Source organism: Diceros bicornis, chromosome 24 (genome assembly GCF_020826845.1).
Source record: "Diceros bicornis minor isolate mBicDic1 chromosome 24, mDicBic1.mat.cur, whole genome shotgun sequence".
Lineage (NCBI taxonomy): Eukaryota > Metazoa > Chordata > Mammalia > Perissodactyla > Rhinocerotidae > Diceros > Diceros bicornis.
In genome coordinates this window covers 51,263,566-51,283,772 of record NC_080763.1, presented here as the reverse complement: position 1 = coordinate 51,283,772, position 20,207 = coordinate 51,263,566, and positions in this window count along the sequence as shown.

Sequence of the window (20,207 nt, the reverse complement as noted above, 5' to 3'; positions counted from 1 at the left end):
GCGGGGTTCTTTGTTCTCCCTGCTACAGTTTAAGCACTCTCTCATGATCCACTTGGGCGGACATTGGTAATCAGGGATTTCCCCCTTCTGTAGCTGCCCCTCAGTCTCCTGGATGGAAAGCAGCCCACCTAAGGGGATGCAGCTCTCACATTTCCCCATGAAACAAGCAGGAAGATACACACAAAGATAGGAACCCATCACAAACATGCTGAGTCATGTTCTGGGGGAGTCTCTGAAGGCAGCCCTGGGACCATGTCTCAGCTTCCACAGTGGAGTCCATGTGGGTAATGAGAAGGATGGACAGAGACCTGATCCCTGCCCACCCTCTGCTTCCTCCCAGTTTCCCAGAGAAACCCACCCAACCATCGCCCTTGTTTTATTTTCCTCAATTCTACCAGAGTGTCCTAGACCCTGATTCCATCCTGATGGAGCCCTGATCACTCGTCCCAGATCCCCACCAAGTGCCAGACACAGAGTGAGGCTCAGTAACAGAGCTCAACAATGATGGCGGAGACCTGCAGTGGGACTGAAAGGGGAATCTGTAGCTACAAATATGTTTCAGAAGAAAAATGAAATATCAAACAGAAACATGACGATGAAAAAGCATGAACCTTGAAAGAAACGGAAAGTTGGACTTAAAAGTTAAAGCTGTTGCTCTGGAAAAGACACTGTAAGGAGGATGAAAAGACACACCACAGTCTGAGAGAGTATGTCCTCTGTGGGCATTTCCTCTGTTCCTTTCCCAGTAACTACTGGTTTCCACTAGTGCCTTACGATGCTGGTTTGGTGGCTTTCTCCTTGCAGATTAACTACTTACTACTTGGTGGTGATTGGTGAGGTGCGTCTGGGTGCATCTCAGCAGTAGGTGCTGTTCCTCCCTCCCAAACATAACAATCTTGTGGGAGGAGCTCTGTGGGTTATGTCCCCAATCCCGGGGAACAAGGATTTAATGGGAATAGATATCTCCCTAATTATGTGGCTCTGAGAATATCACACAATAGCACCTTCTCCAAACTCTGCTTCAAGTAATCCATTAAATATTTTTCATTTATTCTTGTATTAGTATAAATTAATACAAAAGATGTCTTACAAAAGACATCTGGTGATCTCTGACCCAGATAAGTTGTTGTTCCCATGCTGCTTCTCCTGGAAACCACTTGATTCTCTCCAGATTTCAGGTGTCTTGCTGCACTCTAACGTCAATTATCTGATGTATTGAAAAAAAGTCAGTAATTCGCAGTTTATCCAGTATAGTTGCTGTTGTTGTAGTTGTAATAAGAGGAACAACTTTTCCTCAGCTGTGTACATCCCAGAGCTGAGCAGCAGTTATGTTTGTACTTCCCAGAATCTGGAAACAATCCCAATACCAATCAGAAGCTTAATAGACAAACACATTGTGGTACAACCATTCATTGGAATACTTCACATCACTACAATCTATGAACGCCTCACCCAAACAACAGAATGGTTGCATTCACAAGCATGATGTGGAGTGAAAGAATACAGACAAATAAAATACATATTATATGATCCATTTGTACACATTTCAGTAATTGAAAACTAATCTAAAGTAACACAAAGATCAGGAGTTGACTGTCTACAAGTTGGGCTAAGGGAAGACGTGGGAATCATACTTCCTTAAAACGACTACCAATAAACAAATGGATAATTAGGAGGGAAAGAGGGATAGAGACGTGGATAATGATCCATGACATCTTCCTCACACTCAACATGAGGGAGGTCAAGAGAGGGTTCCCAATCAATAGATCCCACACTTTTCAGGGGCATTTGGTGCAAGAGCTGCACGGGAGGATGCTGGTATGACTGCACAATTCTCCTCACACCACCTCAACCCTCTCTCTTGTTCTCTGTTGTGGCTGCCAGGTAAAAGGATGGTTCCTAAGCAAGAAACTGAAATATACTTTTAAACCTTCATGTCAGAAGTCTGAAGCTCCTCATGGGAAGTGTTGCTCCTTCACACTATCTGACAGAAATGAGTTCACCAGTGAATGCAGCTCCACCGCCTAGTGGTCAAGATAGCCCACTCCTTCCATATCTGTGTAATTCTACCCCATGTAGATGGAGTGTATAGAGAGGGAAGATATTGCTAGACTGGAAATGCTTCCAGTGGGTGTCTGTACCACATCTTACAAAGTTGAAAACTTGGGGTTAAATTCCACGACAAATCAAGGGAAAGGCAAATGGTGGCTGAAGGTAGACACATGAGTGAGTGTGTTACACAAGAAGGGAGACCCAGTGCTATGTTGGTGCCTTGAGAGGGGCACAGAGCAAGAGGACATTGTCTCTTAGCACAAGTAAAGCTGATACCACAGGGTGAATCAACATTTCTCGAAGACCATCACTGATTTTAGAAGCTGACGCGGCTGAATAGAATCCAGCAAACCCGACTTGGGAGAAAACTTGGTCAAATCAATGATGGTGAAATCAATCACTGTGTGATGACTGAGGGGAATTCTAGCAACCTACTAGCATCTTTTAACTCTAGCATTTTTTATTTTTCAGTTTACTTTTACTACAAAGGAAATCCTCTGAGAAGAAATTTCTGAGAGCTGCTCCCCTCAAGGCCGTGGGACTCTGCATTGTACACTCAGCCAAATATCAGTGTACAAGGACACACATTCACAACTGAAGGCTGACACAACTCTCCAGTTATAATGGAGAAAATACAGCCCTGCATGCTTAGCTTGAAACAGCATGCTGTACGCAAATACAAAAACACACACCACAATTATCCTTCTGGGTGGAAATCTATTAAGCAGAATAAAATAGATAACAACTTTATTAAGTCTTCCAATACAGAGATGCAGTGTGTCTCTCCATTATTTCCATATTTTTTTAATCTTTTATCACTGTTTTTTCTCCAAAACAACATCATAAAGATTATGCTCTCCCATTGAGACCAGCTTGCCTTGTGAGTTAAACAAAGAGATAGCCTACAGGGACCCTGGAAGGACTTTGCACCCTGACCTGAGTCCCTCCTCGCTTATAAGAACAGGGGTCCCCACATGCAAATTTATTTTCAAGCTCTAGGGTAAAATCCACTCTTGGGCTGTGGGAGCTCACAGCTCTCTCCTCAGAAGGGCTGAGGTTTCTGGGGAAGGCAGAGCTGTGGTCTAGAAGAAGATGAGACTGTTGGGTCTTCTCCTTTGGCTGGTGTTGGCTCCCCAAGGTGAGTGTCTCAGATATCAGACCTGGGGCTATGGGGATGCTTGTGACTGCACGTGACTAACCTGGACTGATTCTCCTTGTCCCCAGGTGTCCTGTCTGACCTGACACTGCAGGAGTCTGGCCCAGGGCTGGTGAAGCTCTCTCAGACCCTCTCCCTCACCTGCTCTGTTTCTGGTGACTCCCTCACTTCCAAATATTCTGCCTGAAGCTGGATCCACCAGCCCCCAGGGAAGGGGCTGGAATGTCTGGGAAGTGGTTATTATTTTGTATCACCATGGGAAACAAGCTACAGCGCCTCCACCCACGGCCGCATCTCCATCACTGGTGACACTTCCAAGAACCAGTTCTTTCTGCAGCTGAGCTCCATGACCACCGAGGACACAGCTGTGTATTACTGTGCAGGAGATACAGTGAGAGGAGGTCAGTGTGAGCCAAGACACAAACCTCCCTGCATGACACAGGATGCGCTGGGCTGCAGGGGGTGATGATGACCAACTGAGTGCAGGGCTGATCCCTGGAGCAGGTGCAGAGGGAGGCTGGGAGCGGTTTCCGGTTAGAATCTGTGGTTTCCACTTCCCACCCAGGAACTCCACCAGAGACCCTCTTCTAGGTCCTATTTTGTCAATGTTGTGTTTTACGTTGCCTTCCTAAGATAATATTATTTTTTTCTAAGTAATGAAGTTGGGCTGTTTCCCATTATTTTTCTTCTTCTTGAAGGAGCTACATACAACACTAAGATAACCATACTTTCCAATTTGAGTCTGAAGTCTTGGAGCCTGGTGAATGTGCTGAGAAGCCTAGAGGATATTAAATCCCATATAAATTGTTCTTTGTGTCTGTTTTTGTACATGAGGAAGAAGGAGCCAAACCCTCCAGCATTGTGAGCACTGCACACGTAGGTTGACAATTGTGCAATATGCACTGTCACAGACTTGTAATGCCAGAGTGCCCCCATATTGAGTACACAATGATCCTCAGTATTCACAGGTCTCATATTTGGAAAGTCACCTCATCATTAAAATCCATTTGCTCCCCAGCATGAATGCTGTCATTGTTTCTGCATCATTCGTGGACATCTACAGTGGGGACAGCATTGTGAGTCACTCAGTACGCACACGTTCCCAGCTGAGGTCACACAGCGTGGTCTCTGCCTTCTTGTTTCAGCTCCATCATGAGCTGAGGTGCTGGCTGCTGGCCCTCAGCACAAGTGGCTGTGAAGAACCTTAAGGAGAAAGCATATATGATAGACCCACCTCATCCAGACATGAGTTATGCTGCCCTTGGCTGTGAGCTCAGTGCTAATGTACCAAATAGAAACCACATTCCACAAAGGGAAGACAACACTCACTGAAGGGTCTGTGAGGCCGCCCTGGGAGTCCTAAGGTAACATCTCAGGTGTGTGATGAAGCCTGGAAGAAACGGAAACGGGGCGAAATCTGTGGATTGTGAGGTGATGACCACAGAGAAGTGCAGTGGGCAGCACTGAGTGAGACTGAAAGGTGAAGAAACGTACAGTCGTGTCACCCCAGGTCAGGACAGTCTTCACCCCTTCTTGGCTGGTGCTGGCTGGTTCACACATCTCAAAAGGTGAAACGGTGAGAAAAATGTGAAATTTGCAGCTGAGGCAGGTTCTGCAGGTCAGGAGGCTGTGGAAGAGTTGTTACAGTGTCTGCTAAGAGAGGAACAAGAAAAGGAGGACATGGAAGAACCAGTTCCTAACCTCCGAGGACACTGGCTTGCTTTACACGGGTGTCGGCAAGTGAGCATATTTAATGCAAGTGGCATGCTGTGTAAAGAAACTGTGGTGACCAGATGCTGGCAAGAGCCTCGCCCTGAACTTCCACCAGGAGCAACAGTTCAATATTCTCTAATGCAGTGCTCACAGCAACACCACTGGAAAGGACCAGTGTTAACAATGAGAATGAACTGTATACTACACTTTGTGCATTCTGTTTATGTAATAGTGAAAAACATTTCATTTCCCGCATCTCATTTTCCCCATCATAAAAAGGAAATATAACATTCCCCTGCAGAGCTAGTGACTCATTCCATCTCACTTAAATATAGTTTCTGATAGTTTTCAACATGAGATCACTTCATGAAGCCTCTGTGTAAATCAGCTCTCACTGTGATGATGACGTAAAGGAAGGAGACCTCCAGCCCCATCACACACACCAGCCTGCATTACCTGCCACCTGGTCTGCAGCTGTCCTGGCTCTACGGTACTTGGCTGGGGTGAGCAGGGCTTAGCTTTGGGTTGCAGAGTACTCCGGGGTCTGCCTCTTTGGATTCTCACTCTGGGTCTGGCACTATACCTGATCACGGCCCCACAGTGTTGGTCAGAAGTGCAGAATCAGCGAGGGGAGTCTGGCTCCACGTGGACTCTCAGCCCCTTCTGCTCACGTGTGTTACCAAAGACGGTCACCTAGACACGACATGATCAAAGGGTGGAAGGAAGGAAGAGGGTCAAACTGGAGGAAGTCCCAGACACATCTGTGCCCCTGCAACCCTCTCTCCGGTGTGTCATCTGGATGGATTTTAACCCCAAATCTCAGAAAAGATGTTGCATTGAACTATTCATGAGAAATTAACGGAGGTCTGTGTCTCTCTGGTGTTGATACTTGGTGTGGTTTCAATCTTTTTAAATTTATTATGAATATTTTGTGTCCTAATATTTACTGGGAATAGACTATGAACTGGACATGGCTCCCATGACAGGATAAGGACAGGAGAATGGACAGCCATGCAGGGCGGTGTCTGATAAAAGGCACTCCAGGTGTTGGGGGGTCCATGAAACTGTGAAAACCAGAGAGAACACTGAGCAGGACGGTTTCCTTCTGAGGTTGTTTGTCATCAGCTCCCTGAAGAACCTTTAATTAAGTGGATTGTGACTGTGAGAAACACAAGAGGAGGCTCCTAGATTTGAGAGCTCAGGATGGAGGAGCGTGTTGGGGTTGATAGGACTTGAGCCTCACTATGGCACCATCACAGATGGATGTAGATGACCCAGCACACAGGTTGTTCCTGATGGGACAGTGATGCTGGCGTGTTGGATAAAAGCTTCTCTGAAGTTTGTTTGCCCTGATCAGGGGAATTGTCCTTCCCCTTCCCTAAACTCCAAGTGGAACTCCCAGATGAAGCAACTGACATGCTGTGTGTGTAGCCCTGCTGGACTGGCTCTGTGATGACTAGGATGCCTGTCACTCCATGTGTCCCTTACCCAGGTCATTGTGTGCACTGTGACCAGGGGCAGCTTTTGCTTGTACATCTGCCTCACTGCTGCCAAATCGGGCAACTGTCTGATGACGTAGAGCATTTGCTGTTAAGCTTCTCCTGTGGGAATCAGAGATTATGAGAAACTGCAGTGATTGACAGAGAATGGGGAAAGGAAAAGAGGGTTTTCCAGGAACTCTTCTAACAGGGTGGAAGCATTTAAATGGTGTTGAAGGAATGTGACCTATAAAGGAGATGCTGATGGTATGGACATAAGTTCTTAATGCAGCACTATCAGAGGTTGAGAGGACCAATAGGAGGCCCTTCTGTTTCTCAGGTTTTTAAGAAACTTGTAAAGATTGCATTAACGTAAACGCCAGAAGTTTTATGAGGAGAGATTTTAGAATACATATTGCAGTGCTTCTTTTTAAAGTTATCTTTTTGTTCCTACTACATAGAAATATAACCATTTCCTTTTTTACTCTTCATACCCAGTTTTCCAAAATACCTTACCAATTCTTATACATTATTCATCGTGAAAATATAAATGAATAAATGAATACCAGCCCATTCATATTCTCACCATGAAGACAGATTGTCTGTGGTGTAATAAAAGTTTCTAACTTGGAAATAACCCCCACATTCTTTGTCATGGAGCCTGACAACGTAGAAACCCCTCTTCTCTTGGGCTACTTCAGGGTTCCTTGTTACCAGGCTTGGCCCCAGAACCACGGACAGCGCCCTCTCCCTCACCTGCATTGTCTCTGGATCCTCCATCACAAGCAGCAGTGATGCTTGGAGCTGGATCAGGCAGCCCCCAGGGAAGGGCCTGGAGTGGAGGGAGTGCATATAGTCTAGTGGTAGCACCTACTGCAACCCGTCCCTCAAGAGCCACACCTCCATCTCCAGAGACACCTCCAAGAACCAAGTCTTCCTGCAGCTGAGCTCTGTGACCACCGAGGACACGGCCATGTATTACTGTGTGAGAGACACTGCGAGGGGAAGTCAGTGTGAGTCCAGACACAAACCTCCTGCAGGTGACAGGAGGAGCTGGGCTGCAAAGGCCACTCAGGACCAGCAGGGGGCGCTCAGGACTCACAGAGCACAGAGATCACGTGGTTGAATCAGATGTGAAGCGGATTCTTCCTGGAATCAAGGATTTCCTCTCCAAGCTCTCATTGCCCCAAGGATGATTAGTGTTTTGTTCCTCCTCTAATTTCTCATTCTATCACTGCTGTCAACAAATGAGGAAGTAACAGTGCAGATGAGACATCACCAGGGACTGGGGACCTCTCCTTCAGCAACTTCCTGTAAGTCCTGTGTTTCTTCTTGACAGTGGAACGTCCTGAGGGCTCGCATCTTCCCTGTGATTGAGCAGCAATTCCCACAACCAGCGGCACCAGCACAGACCATACACCTGTGTGCTGAGCTCAGGTTCTCTCCCCCCGACATGCACACACTGTCTCCACAGGGTCCCTTCCTTCAGAGGGGCACCCATTGAACCCAGGGAGTTATGGTCAGGCGCCCCATGACCTCTGCCCCACAGGGTCTCTGTTCCCCCCACAACACTTTAACCTCTTGCTCCTCATTTACTCGGGTGGCTGTGGAAACACACCCCAACCTCACCCTCGGCCTTCTACTGTCTAAATCCTCTCTGAGTCTGTCCTAGGCCCTGAGCACCACGGGCTGGAGCCCTGCTCACTCTTCCCAGCTCTCCCCACAGCACCAGGCTCAGAAGGGATGTTCAATAGAGATCTGGGTATTAACGTGCCCCATTCCTCGCCTAGCACCTGTCTAATGACTCTGTCTGTTTGTGGACGCCCAGTGCAGGCTGCACTTGGGTGGCGTGAGGCTGGCCTCATCTGCCCTGCTGAGTCCGTGTGTCACATACCATGGTTCAAGGTCACACAGGCACCACTGCAAGACAGGCCAGTGTCATGTGGGGGCACACTGTCTGCTCATGCACCTTATGACAGAGGACGTCCAGGGAACTCACCAGCTGCTGGACATCATGTTGGACCCCACATGAGTGGACGTGGTGAGAAAGAGGTTAGGGAATGGAGTGGGTCACGCGTGTCTCAGTGACCAGCCCCAATCTACAGTCAGGTATTTGTGAGCTAAATTTATAGAAAAGACATGAAGTAAAACTGAGAGAGGGATCTACAACTGGAATATATTTAGGACAAAAATAATAGAGTAAAAGCAAAAGAGTGAAGTGTAGCACTTAAGAAGTTGGATAAAGAATAGAGAATAATAGAGTATTACTCTCAGTACAAACATTTTAAAAATATTATTTTCTGACTTTTCTTTATACTCACTCAAATTCTCTAAAAGGTATCAATCAATTTGATTGTACGCTTAAGAAGCTACCCACATAAATACTTGCATACATGGAGTCAGCAAGCTATATTCTGATTTTTACAATTTAAAAGGACATTGTAAACACTGTCAGGTGCTCTCATTGTCTGTCCTCATAGCTCTATTCTCATCTTAGAATAAAGCACTGACCTTAAATATGAGCTCTTCCTCCCAACGTCTTTGGTGGATTGAAAGAAATATTGATAATGTGCCAACATCATGCAGCCTGCATGGCTCAGAGTGACCGCTAGGGGACATGTCTCTCCCACAATCCCTTACCAGGACATCTAATAGGATCAGACCCAATTTGGTATTACAAGAAAAAAGTAGACACTTCCTTGTTGCAGAATTAGGCTAAAGATTTGGGAGTCTTTTAAAACTATTCAACAGAAAAGAATTGAAAAACAGGAATTGTGCCTTAGAAGTGTAATGCTCTGTTCTTATAGTCATTAAATACTTAATTCTTAAAAGCGGACGCCTAACTAATTTTATACTAGACCCTGACATTGTATAGTTGGTTCTGCGGGTGACTTTAGCTCTACACCCATGTAAAGGGTCTTTGATGTAATGTCTTACCATATTTCAGGATATATGCATAAAGATATTTAGAAACAGGTTCGATGTGATGAGAAAATTTGAGATTTTCAGTTTGGTAACATCATGGGTTGGAATTTCTCTCTTGGTTGAATAGAATAAGGAGCATTTTGAGCTTCCCACAAAAGTACACACCTCTTTTGTTCTGAAGAACATTTCTATATCCACTAGTCATGGGGATGGTCCAGGATCCCTACTCAAAGGTGAACAGGATTAATTCGACTTATCGTGTAAGCCGTTTCACCTGTGTAGATCTGTTTTTTGTAGAAGATAGCCTACTCTAGTCAACCCACATTGTATCTTGGATAAACATGAGTTTATCTACTATGTGAACAAATAAAAACAAATCAGGTGAAAGTCCAGCAGAATTCACATACTAGATCCACTAATTTATAGATGACTTCACATAACACACAGAGATACAGCCTCCCAAAAATCAAAGCCTGAAGCCTGAGCCAATAACAGACAGTAGCTGAACCCAGGGTCTAGAGAGGAATCTTTGTGCTCATGTCCTGGTTGCTCAGGAGTTCTGAACAAGGAGCTCTCTCAGGTACAATGATGTTTTCAAGGCATCCCCATGATTTGTACCAGAAGATAAAGGATGTAGTCAATTTCCCCATATAAATTGGGAACTAGAATGGGGCAAGGTGCTGGTGGTGGGAATGCAAACATGCCCCCCACTTTGTGAAATTCTGCCCCTTTCTAATAAGATAAAACATACACATGCCACATGACCCAACCACTCCAATTCTTGTTACATAACTGGCCGGATAAGAACGGATGTGCAGTGCATACAGTTAACAAGACTGTACTGTTTACATAAAGTTTCTTTAAGAGGATAGGTCTTATGTTAAATGTTCTCATCATAAAAATGGAGAGAGGGAGGAAACTTTTGGAGGTGATGATTATGTTGATGTTACTGGCTGTGGTGATGGTTCTATGGGTGCTTACTTATCTCCAAACTCATCAAGGTGTACACATTAAGTATGTATAATTCTTGAGAAGCCAATCAAGTCTCAATAAAAAAACTTAAATGATATGTTTACGCAAAAACCTGTATGCAGATATTTACAGCTGCCTTAAGCAAAAAACAATACATGCAAGAGCACAGATGACTCTCACGTGCATTACCCTGCATGAAGGAATCCAACCCAGAGTCTACACTGTGTGTCTCCATCCATACACTATGGATATCTGCAAAACTAAAGGGACATGAAGATGATCAGTGTTTGCTGAAGACTGTGGAATTCAAAAGGGATTGACGAGAAGTGGAAATACTGTATGTTTTCATGGTGATGGAAGTATCATCTAACTAGATTGTGATGTTGGGTGCAGGGCGGCTTTTTCTTACCATATTTACGTGATACTTTCATAAAAGTTTAATTTTCTTGATTACATGATAAATATTAATACAGTTATATTCAAAAATGCTTTGTCTCAATACGATATTCTGGTCAGTCTTACCTTGGTGATTTTTCAAAGACTAGAGATAGTGGATTCTTCTATAAATACATTGATATTCAGCTCAGTTAATGAAAATGACAATTTCTAAAGTAGAACCATAGGGTTGAGTGGGTGAGATGGATTAGATGTTACAAACGTTAAGAGAATGAAATCAAGGTTATTGATGCCTAGATTTTGAGAAGTTTTGTCTGTGTAGGTTCTTCAGTCTTTAAAAATTATTAGGAGTATTGTTGACCAAAATGACAGCAGACTCGTTGGTAAATCCTCAAGGAATGACAGGGATTTCCCTGAAGGAGCACCACAGACGATGGACACCAGGATGCTCCTGGTAGGCAGAAGGGTCCTCTGGAATGAGATTAAAGGAGCCGTAAATATTAGAGTAGAGGGACACTGATAATGACACAGGAGAACAGAGCTCTTGTCCTGAACATCTCAGAGCCCAGGACACCCTGAGATGTAGGACCCTGAGACCACCAGGAAGAGGAAGCAGCAGGAACCAAGAAGGGGAGGGGACTGGTCTGCAGGAGGCACTTGACCCTCTGACAACAGGGCCCAGGCTGAGGAGCAGGTGCAGAGGGAGACTGGGGAGTGAGGGGTCTGATGTTAGGGTCTGCAGTCTCCTTTCTATGAGCAAATCAATGCCTTGGACCTGGGTCTACTCTCCTGCCTCTGAGCCCCAATTTCTCATATAACACCAGATATTGAGAATATGGGACAATTACTACCGCGCCATCATCATTTCAATATTAGGAAGATCCTCAGTTTTACAATAGTCTTTGTTTTTATTTTTAATGACTTCTCCATTTAAAAGTGTGATTCTTTCTGACCAAATTAGTTAGGGTTCTCTGACACGTGTTGTAGCTTGTCAAAAGGGAAGTGTGTGCACAGAGCCTTAGAGAAATTTACACATCCTCCAACTTCTAGAATGAGGCATTACAGGGAGGGGGTTCTCCAAACCTCACTAGGCATGGCCAACTCTGTCGTGGAGTTGGTTCAGGGGGGCAATCGAGTCCAGTATTGAAGCACAGACTCAATTATTGGGGCTGATTCTTACCCGATTTGTGATCTTGGTTACATGATACACTCGGACTCTACCCTTTATGTGGGTATCCAGCCCCATAGCTTGATATATAGTCAGAGGACAGGCAAATGGGGCCCTCCCTCTGCTAATGAAAACCAGCCCAGCCCTGACCCTGCAGCTCTGGAGAGGAGCCCCAGCCCCCGGAGTCCCTGCTGTTCCCATTCGGTGATCAGGGCTGAACCCAGAAAACACACCATGGAATTTGGGCTGAGATGGGTTTTCCTGGTTGCTATTTTAAGAGGTAATTTATGCAGAAAAAGAAACAGTGAGTATGTGAGAGTATATCAGTGAGAGAAATAGTGGATGTGAGACAGTTTCCTGACCAGGATGTCTCTGTGTTTGCAGGTGTCCACTGTGAGTCGCAGCTGGTGGAGTCTGAGGGATGCTTGGTACAGCCTGGGGGGTCTCTGAGACTCTCCTGTGCAGCCTCTGGATTCAACTTCAGTAACTATAGCATGTACTGGGTCCATCAGGCCCCAGGGAAGGGGCTGGAGTGGGTCTCATGCATTATTAGTAGTGGTCATAGCACATACTACATTGACTCTGTGAAGTGCAGAATCAGCGTCTCCCGAGACAATGCCAAGAACACGCTGTATCTGCAAATGAATAGTTTGAGAACCGATGACATGGTCATGTATTACGGTGAGGGGAAGTCAGTGTGTGCCCAGACACAAACCTCCCTGCAGGGGAAGGTACAAACATAAGAAGGGAAACACAAATCATCATAGAATTTAATCTTCCAACATCACAAATTTTAATATTAATTTATTGAAGATAACATGTTAATTTTCTCGTGATAATTGTTTAAGACTAATAGTATAACTTTCAACTAGAGCATGGGAGCTCATATTTTATATTTGCTGATAGAGATCGGTTTGTTTATAATAACTTTGTTGAACAGGGCTTTAGAGAATGTTAATGGGGTGCAAAATTGAATGTATTAACTAAATCTGTAATGATAAAGCATTTGACAATTCCTAATAGAATAGAGTCAGTATTTCAACACAATTGGATGTGGGGACTTAATGTGTAGCACCACAGTAGCAGGCTGCAGCAAGAATGAATGAGACAACACTCATTCTTCCCAAATCTAAGAACAGCCTCAGTGCAGCTAAGTGGAGAAGCAGTAGGATAATCATATATTTTGTAAATAGTCCTTGTAACATGAGTGTCAATCCTTGAAAGTCTTTTTTCAGTTTACACTGGTCTGAAATAACTCTTTACAATGGGGTATGGTCCAAGGGCTCTCTTTTGTCAAGTTAATTTGTAAGTCCCAAAGAAAATTTAATGAAAGCCATTACTCATCAAGTGTGAGCATCCGTGCTGATTACGGGGTGTTTTAAGGCAATGAGTGTTAGCAACATGGGGGATTTAGGCAAATCCTAGTGGTTAAGGGGAAGCACACCTGCCTGTTCCCCATTTTAGATTTGGTAACTTCCCTAAGGACATAGGGAGCACATGGCTTAGATTTTGTGGTGTCCCCTGATATAACTGTAGTTTGAGCCTCATTAGTCACTAAAATACTGAACGGTGTATTTCAGCAACATTTAAGTTAGTTCATAACCCACGTGAAGAGGCACAAAGCCAATCAGCACCCTCTTATCTTTACGATATATATTCTTTCAGTAAGTTTTGAATTTAAATTTCTGTCAAATTGTTGGTTTCTGTTCAGTATTTTATTATTACTATTATTCTTTTTCCCCCAATACCCAGTTTTCTTTCATTCTTTTCCCTTTTGTTTTGGGTGGTTACTGGATGTAATGCCAGTAGGTCCTCCATATGTTGCTCTTATTGATAAATTTCATCCCCCAAAGAGCCTCAAATCAATATCAGTTAGGCATGTCCTCCACATAAATAGTTGACTTATCTCCTTGTCTGTCCCACAGGGTCTAGAGGGGGCTTTGTACTACATCCCTGAGGGTTAAGATCTCTTAAGGTGACAGAGGCACAGGCAGCAGCATCACTGGCTTTTTGACGGATCCTAGTGCCATCTGTCTGTAGACATGTGGACATCAGAAACCCAAATCTTCTACTATGAGTCCGGATAAGTGACTCTTAATGGTCCACACAGGAAACAGGGCATCATCTTTCCTCTGAGTGATCTGCACAGCATGGACAGGAGGAGCTATTTAGTTAAGACACACAACCAGCAGGTCATAGTGTTGAAGTTATTCCGTGAGCACAATATCAGTCACAGATTAGACTGAGGACAACATGCACAATTTGTTCTAAGACATATCAATAAATCTGGGTTAACACTCACATCAAGAGCCATTTTGATGAAGGACACACTCCAATACCTTGTCCCTAATGCTAATCAGTTATGCAAACTGCTGACATAGGCTGGCTGACTCTCTAAGAGAGACCTGTAGCACTGTATAGTGCAGCACAGAACAGCACAACTCAGAGAACAAGCCCACAGCAAACAGCAGCTCCAAGTGCACACTTGCCATCAGCCAGGAGAGCAGTGGTCAATCCAAGTCAGGAGAGAAAGACCCCAGGTGATGATGGTCATTGTCACAGCTCCCTGCACACGACCTCAATTGACTTGGCCTCTCTGCAAAGGCAGGAGAGGGTCCTACCCAGAGCAGGTTCAGATGTTCGGCCTGATGATGCCACACACAAAACAAGGGGACGTGTTTATTTCTCCATAATGGAAGTCTCTGGGGAGGGCAGGGATGTCCTGTCAAGCAGGGGTGAAATGGCTTCAGAGAGGCATGAGAGGAGACTGCTTCAGGGAATTTTTTGTGTTTGGAGAGTGAGGTCAGTGTCCTTCTGTGTGGGCAGAGGCTTGTGTAGTTTGACTCTCTCAACCGAGTCAAAGAAGAGAGTACTCAGGTTTCTTATCGGCTGGTCCATATCTAGGACAGATGTGGAGAAAGGAGGTGGGAGACTTGAACGCTGTCAGCAGTCAAGTACCAACAAGTGGACTTGGAGTGTCGTCAGCATCATGGCAGAGTGAGCCATTCCCTCTGCCTCCCTCTAAGTTACAACCAATCAGACATACACGGACCAACAGAGGATGCTCTACATAGCACTATAGGATGCCTAAGAGATCAATGCATCTATACATCTGCACGTGGGTGAACTGGACCCCCAGGAGGAAGTGGAGCAAGAGGAGCCCCCTCATCTTTTCCAGCAGCAACAGCCAAGCAAACAGACTCTCACACTGGTCCATGCAACTGTGGGCAGTTTCAGTAGGGGCAAAAATAAAAGGCACATCTTGCTCACACATCTCCCAGCAGATCCAGCACAAGTGCCCCCTCCCCCTCGCCCAGCAGTTCCCAGATCTTTCCATCAGTAGGGACTATATACAAAACTCATATTTCCCTGGTTGGAATGGGGTGCCCTGACCTGAGTTTTCAAAACACATTGGCTATCCAGAGACCAGAGGTTGCATGGCAAACAGCAACAGACACTCTCTCTGATTAGCTCCTGCACCGCTCGAACAGTGTGAGGTGTTCCAGAGTCTTCCAGAACCACAGCAGAACCTGTGACCCAGCCCCCAGTGGCAGCAACCCCATTACCAGCTCCATCAGCAACGGAGGCTGCATATAAGTCCACAGGTCCATGGGCCCCTCTCAGTGACAGTGACAATTGTGAACCCAGTAGCCCTGGCAGTGGGGCAACTTGCTTCCTTAGACAACCCAGGAGCAGCAGTGCTACTGGTGCATGGGGCAGCAGCATTTGAGCCTGTGGAGAGCCTGCAGAAAGCCAGTTGAGGAAAACATGACACAAATGTCCTTAGAAGCAGTATAAGTGCTTGCAGCTTGGTGAGCCCTGACAACTGAGACTGCAGAGACATCCTAATCTGCAAGATACTAACAACATCAAAGGGATGAGTGTCAAAACGAAGGCACTGATGATGCCTATGGCAGTTGGTCGAGTGTGGAAAGCTTAGGCTCTCAAATAAAACCAGAAGTAGCTCAGAACCAAAGTAACCAAACTCTACCCAAATAAGAAAGGTATTTACTAACTCAAACGTGCCAGAAGAGGATCAGTTCATCAAAAATCATGAAGAACTACAGAAACACACAGAGCAGTAGGAGAATGACAATTCCTCAGAAACCAAACTTGAAGTCACAGATTACATTCTAACAGGTAGAGAATTAAAAGTAACTGTCAAAAAGAAGCTAAGCAAGTTACAAGAAAACTCACAAAGACAGTTCAATGAGCTCTGTAATAAAATTAATGAACACAATATGTATGTCACCAAAGAGAGTGAACCTCTTAAAAAAAAAACAGAAATTTTGGAGATGAAGAACACTATTAATGAGATAATAATATTGTAGAAAGCATTAAAATAGATTAAAATAGTGCAGGTCATATGCAGGAGAGAAGTAGCTCAATAGTAGAAAACTAGAAATGATTCAGGTAGAGGTGGAGGGAGAATTAAGGTTTAAAAAAAATGAAGAAATTATTTGATAACTATCCAATTCAATTAGGAAAAGTAACAAAAGGATGATAGATATCCCAGAAGGAGAAGAGAGAGAGAAAGTAGCAGAGAGCTTATTCAAAGAAATAATAACTGAGAACTTCCCAAACCAGGGGAATGAAAGGGACAAGCAAGTATATGAAACTAGCAGAACTCTTAAATACCTCAGTGCAAAAGACCTTGTCCCATGCGTATAATATTAAACCTGTCAAATGGCAATGGCAAATAAAAAATATTAAGGGCAGAAAGAGAGAAGAAAATAACCTACAAAGGAACCTCCATCAGTCTTTCAGCAGATTTCTCTGCAGATACCTTACAGATTAGGAAAGAATGGAATATTATATCCAAAATACTGAAAGGCAAAAGCTATCACTGAAGAATAGTCTGTCTGGTGAAATTATCCTTCAGATATGATGGTGAAATAAAAGCTTTCCCAGACAAAGAAAAGCTGAGGGAGGTCATTGCCATTAGACCTGCCTTAGAAGAAATGATGAAGGGAGCCCTAACACCTGAAACAAAAGTGCAGCAGTTTACAAATCATGGAGCAAGGAGTTAAATAGTCAGAAAAATTCAGAAAACTGCAACTCTATATCAGAACATGTTAGTAAACACATAATTATAAAATAAAGGAGAAGGGAAAGAAAGTATGAAAAATAACAATAACCACTTCAATTTGGTCACAGATTCACAACACAAGAAAGAATAATTTGTGGCAACAAAAACACAGAAGGGAAAGAGTTGGGAGATAAGATGGAATCTGCATAGGCTAATGGAGATAAAAGGCTATCAGAAAATAGACTATATTATCTATGAGATATTTTATACAAACCACACAGTAACCACAAAACCAAAAATCAAAACAGATATACAAGTCCTAAATAAAGAGAAAATTGTCACAGAAAACAATCAAACTGAAATGGTAGACAGAAATACAAAAGAAAAGAACGATGGACATATTGAACAACTGGAAAATAAATGATAAAATGGCAATATTAAACCTGCATGTATAAAAAATCCCCCTAAATATAAATTGATTGAATTTTCCAATCAAAAGACACAGAGTGGCTGAATGGATTAAACAACAAGACCCAATGATATGTTGCCTCCAGGAAACAGAGCTCTAAACACAACCATAAGGTCAGAATGAAGGGATGGAAGATGATACTCCAAGGAAATGGTAAGAAAGGAAAGCAAGTGTAGCCATATTTATATCAGACAAAGCAGACTTCAAGATAAAAAAGACAATGAGAGACAAAGAGGGGACATATATAATGATAAAACGGATATTTCACCAAGAAAACATAATATTTATTAATATATATGTACTTAATACAGGTGCACTAAAGTATATACAACAACTATTAACAGACCTGAAGGGAAAAATTGACAGCAACTCATTAATAGTAGGAGACCTCAACATCCCACTTATGACAATGGATAGATCATCCAGCCACAAAGTCAACAAGGAAGTAGTGCCTTAAATGAAACACTAGACCAAATACACATTAAATATATATAGAACATTCCATCCAAAAACAGCCAAATACACATTCTTCTCAAGTGCCTATGGAACATTCTCAAAGATAAACCATATGCTGGGAAACAAAATAAGCCTCAATAAATTTAAGATTGTAACCATATAAAGCATGTTTTCTTACCAAAATGACGTGAAACTAGAAATAAAGTTCAAGAAAAAAGCTGAGAAAGTCACAAATATGTGGAGACTATAAACATTCCACTAAACGACTATTGGATCAATGAAGAAATCAAAGGAGAAATCAAACAGTACCTGGAAACAAAAGAATATGAAAACAGAACACACCAAAACTTATGGGATGCAGAAAAAGCAGTGCTAAAGGGGAAATTCATGGATTCAGGTCTTGTCCTGCCACACAATCATCCCTTTGAAACACAGGCTGGGCCTGAACTTGCTGTCAGCAAGCTACTCCACTGATTCCTCCACACTAGCAGCCCAGAGCCTGTCCTGGGTCCTGGTGAGCAGAGGGGAGCAGCTGGTTGACGGCAAGTTCTGCAATAAGTAAAGGCCTGTAGTTTACATATGTTCTCTTGCTGAGAGTTTTGGTTGCCAACAGCAGAAAACACGAGATGGTCTCTTTTCTTGTATGATTATTACGTGTGAATGCAGTGAATGTAATGACCATGAGCCCGTTATCAGACTTCTTCTGCTGTGAATGTAGCTCCTTGTTGAGATGTAATATGTGTGCAACATACATTCCACATGGTAGATATTGCTTTCTCGAAGTTCAGGACTAATAGTTTTACCAAAAGCATTATAAGCAGAGAAGGCAAATCCATGTCCAGAGTAAGTGTCTATTCCATTAGAGAGAAAACAATGCATCTACCATAATGGACACAGCCCAATGGAATCAACTTGCAACCAGGCATCTGGTTGAGAACCACAGGAAATGGTGGCAAACCAGGAACACAGTGTTGCTCTCTGTTGCTGGCAGATTGGTCACTCAGCAGTGGTCATGTGCTGGGTGAGTTGGTGAGTGTAAGTCCATGTTGCCGAGCCCTTGCATAACCTCCATTCCTGCCCCCCTGGGCACTTTGTTCATGAGCCCATGGGACAATGGCAGGGGTGGCTGGGGAAAGAGGCTTACTGGTATCTATAGCACTGGTCATCCTACCCACTGGATGAATAAAATACTCCTCTGCTGAGTTCACCTTTAATGAGCATTCACATGGGACACCCAATCTTCACGTTTTCCATATATTCAGAGATCTCTACATGTATCTCTTCCCAAATAAGGTCAGACGTTTCTAAGCTAAAGTTATGGAAAAAAACATGTAGCAGGAAGGGGATTGAATCCATGACTGAGTATGTTTAGGAGAAAATGTTTAAATATAGCAAAAACAAATCAGCTAAGTGTATTTAAGAAGTTGGATAATCAATAAAAAATAACTATTATTCTTATATAAATATTTTAAAAATATTATTTTTTGGCTTTTCTTTACACTTACATTATCTGACAGTGTCAATCGACTTGTTTATTAAAGGAGCTAACACAAAAAAGCTTTCATACATTGAATCAACCAGCTATACTCCAATTTTTGCAATTGAAAAGGACAATGTAAATGCCGCAAGGAGTTCTCAGTGTATGTCCTCATATTCCTAAGGCACTGACCTTGAATGTGAGCTCTTTCCTCCCAAAGTCTTTGATGGATGGCAGGAAATCTTGATATATGTGCCACAATCATTTAGCCTGAGTGGCTCTTAGTGACCACGAGGGAACACACCACTTCCACTATCCCTAAGCAGAAAATCTGATGGGATGAGGCCCAAATTGTTATTACAAGAGAAAAAGAAGAGACTTTCTTGTTTCAGAAGTGGGTTAAAGATTTGAGCATCTTTTAAAGCCATTCAACTGAAGAGAACTCAGAGAGAGGAATTGCCCCTTACTTGGAAGTGTAATGCTCTGCTCTCACTGTCATTAAATTTTTAATTTTCAAGAATGGACCTTTCCTATTTACTTTACACTGGGTCCTGATATTACATAGTTGCTTCTTCTGGTGGCTTCAGTCTGTGATGTAATGACTTGACATATTTGGGGATATATGTATTAAAAGGGTTAGAAATAGGTTAGGTAGGATGAGAAAGATTGATATTTATAGTTTAGGTATGCCCATGTGTTTGGATTTCTCTCTAGGTTCCATAGAATAAGGAGCATTTTAATCTTACAACAAAAGTAACTTTCTTTTTTATTCTGAAGAACATTTCTATCTCTACTACTCATGGGGATGGTCCAGGATCCCTACATCAAGGTGAACAGGATTAATTCACTCTGCCATGTAAGCCGTTTCACCTGTATAGATTTTCGTTCTTTATGGAAGCTCTTCTACTCTAGTCAA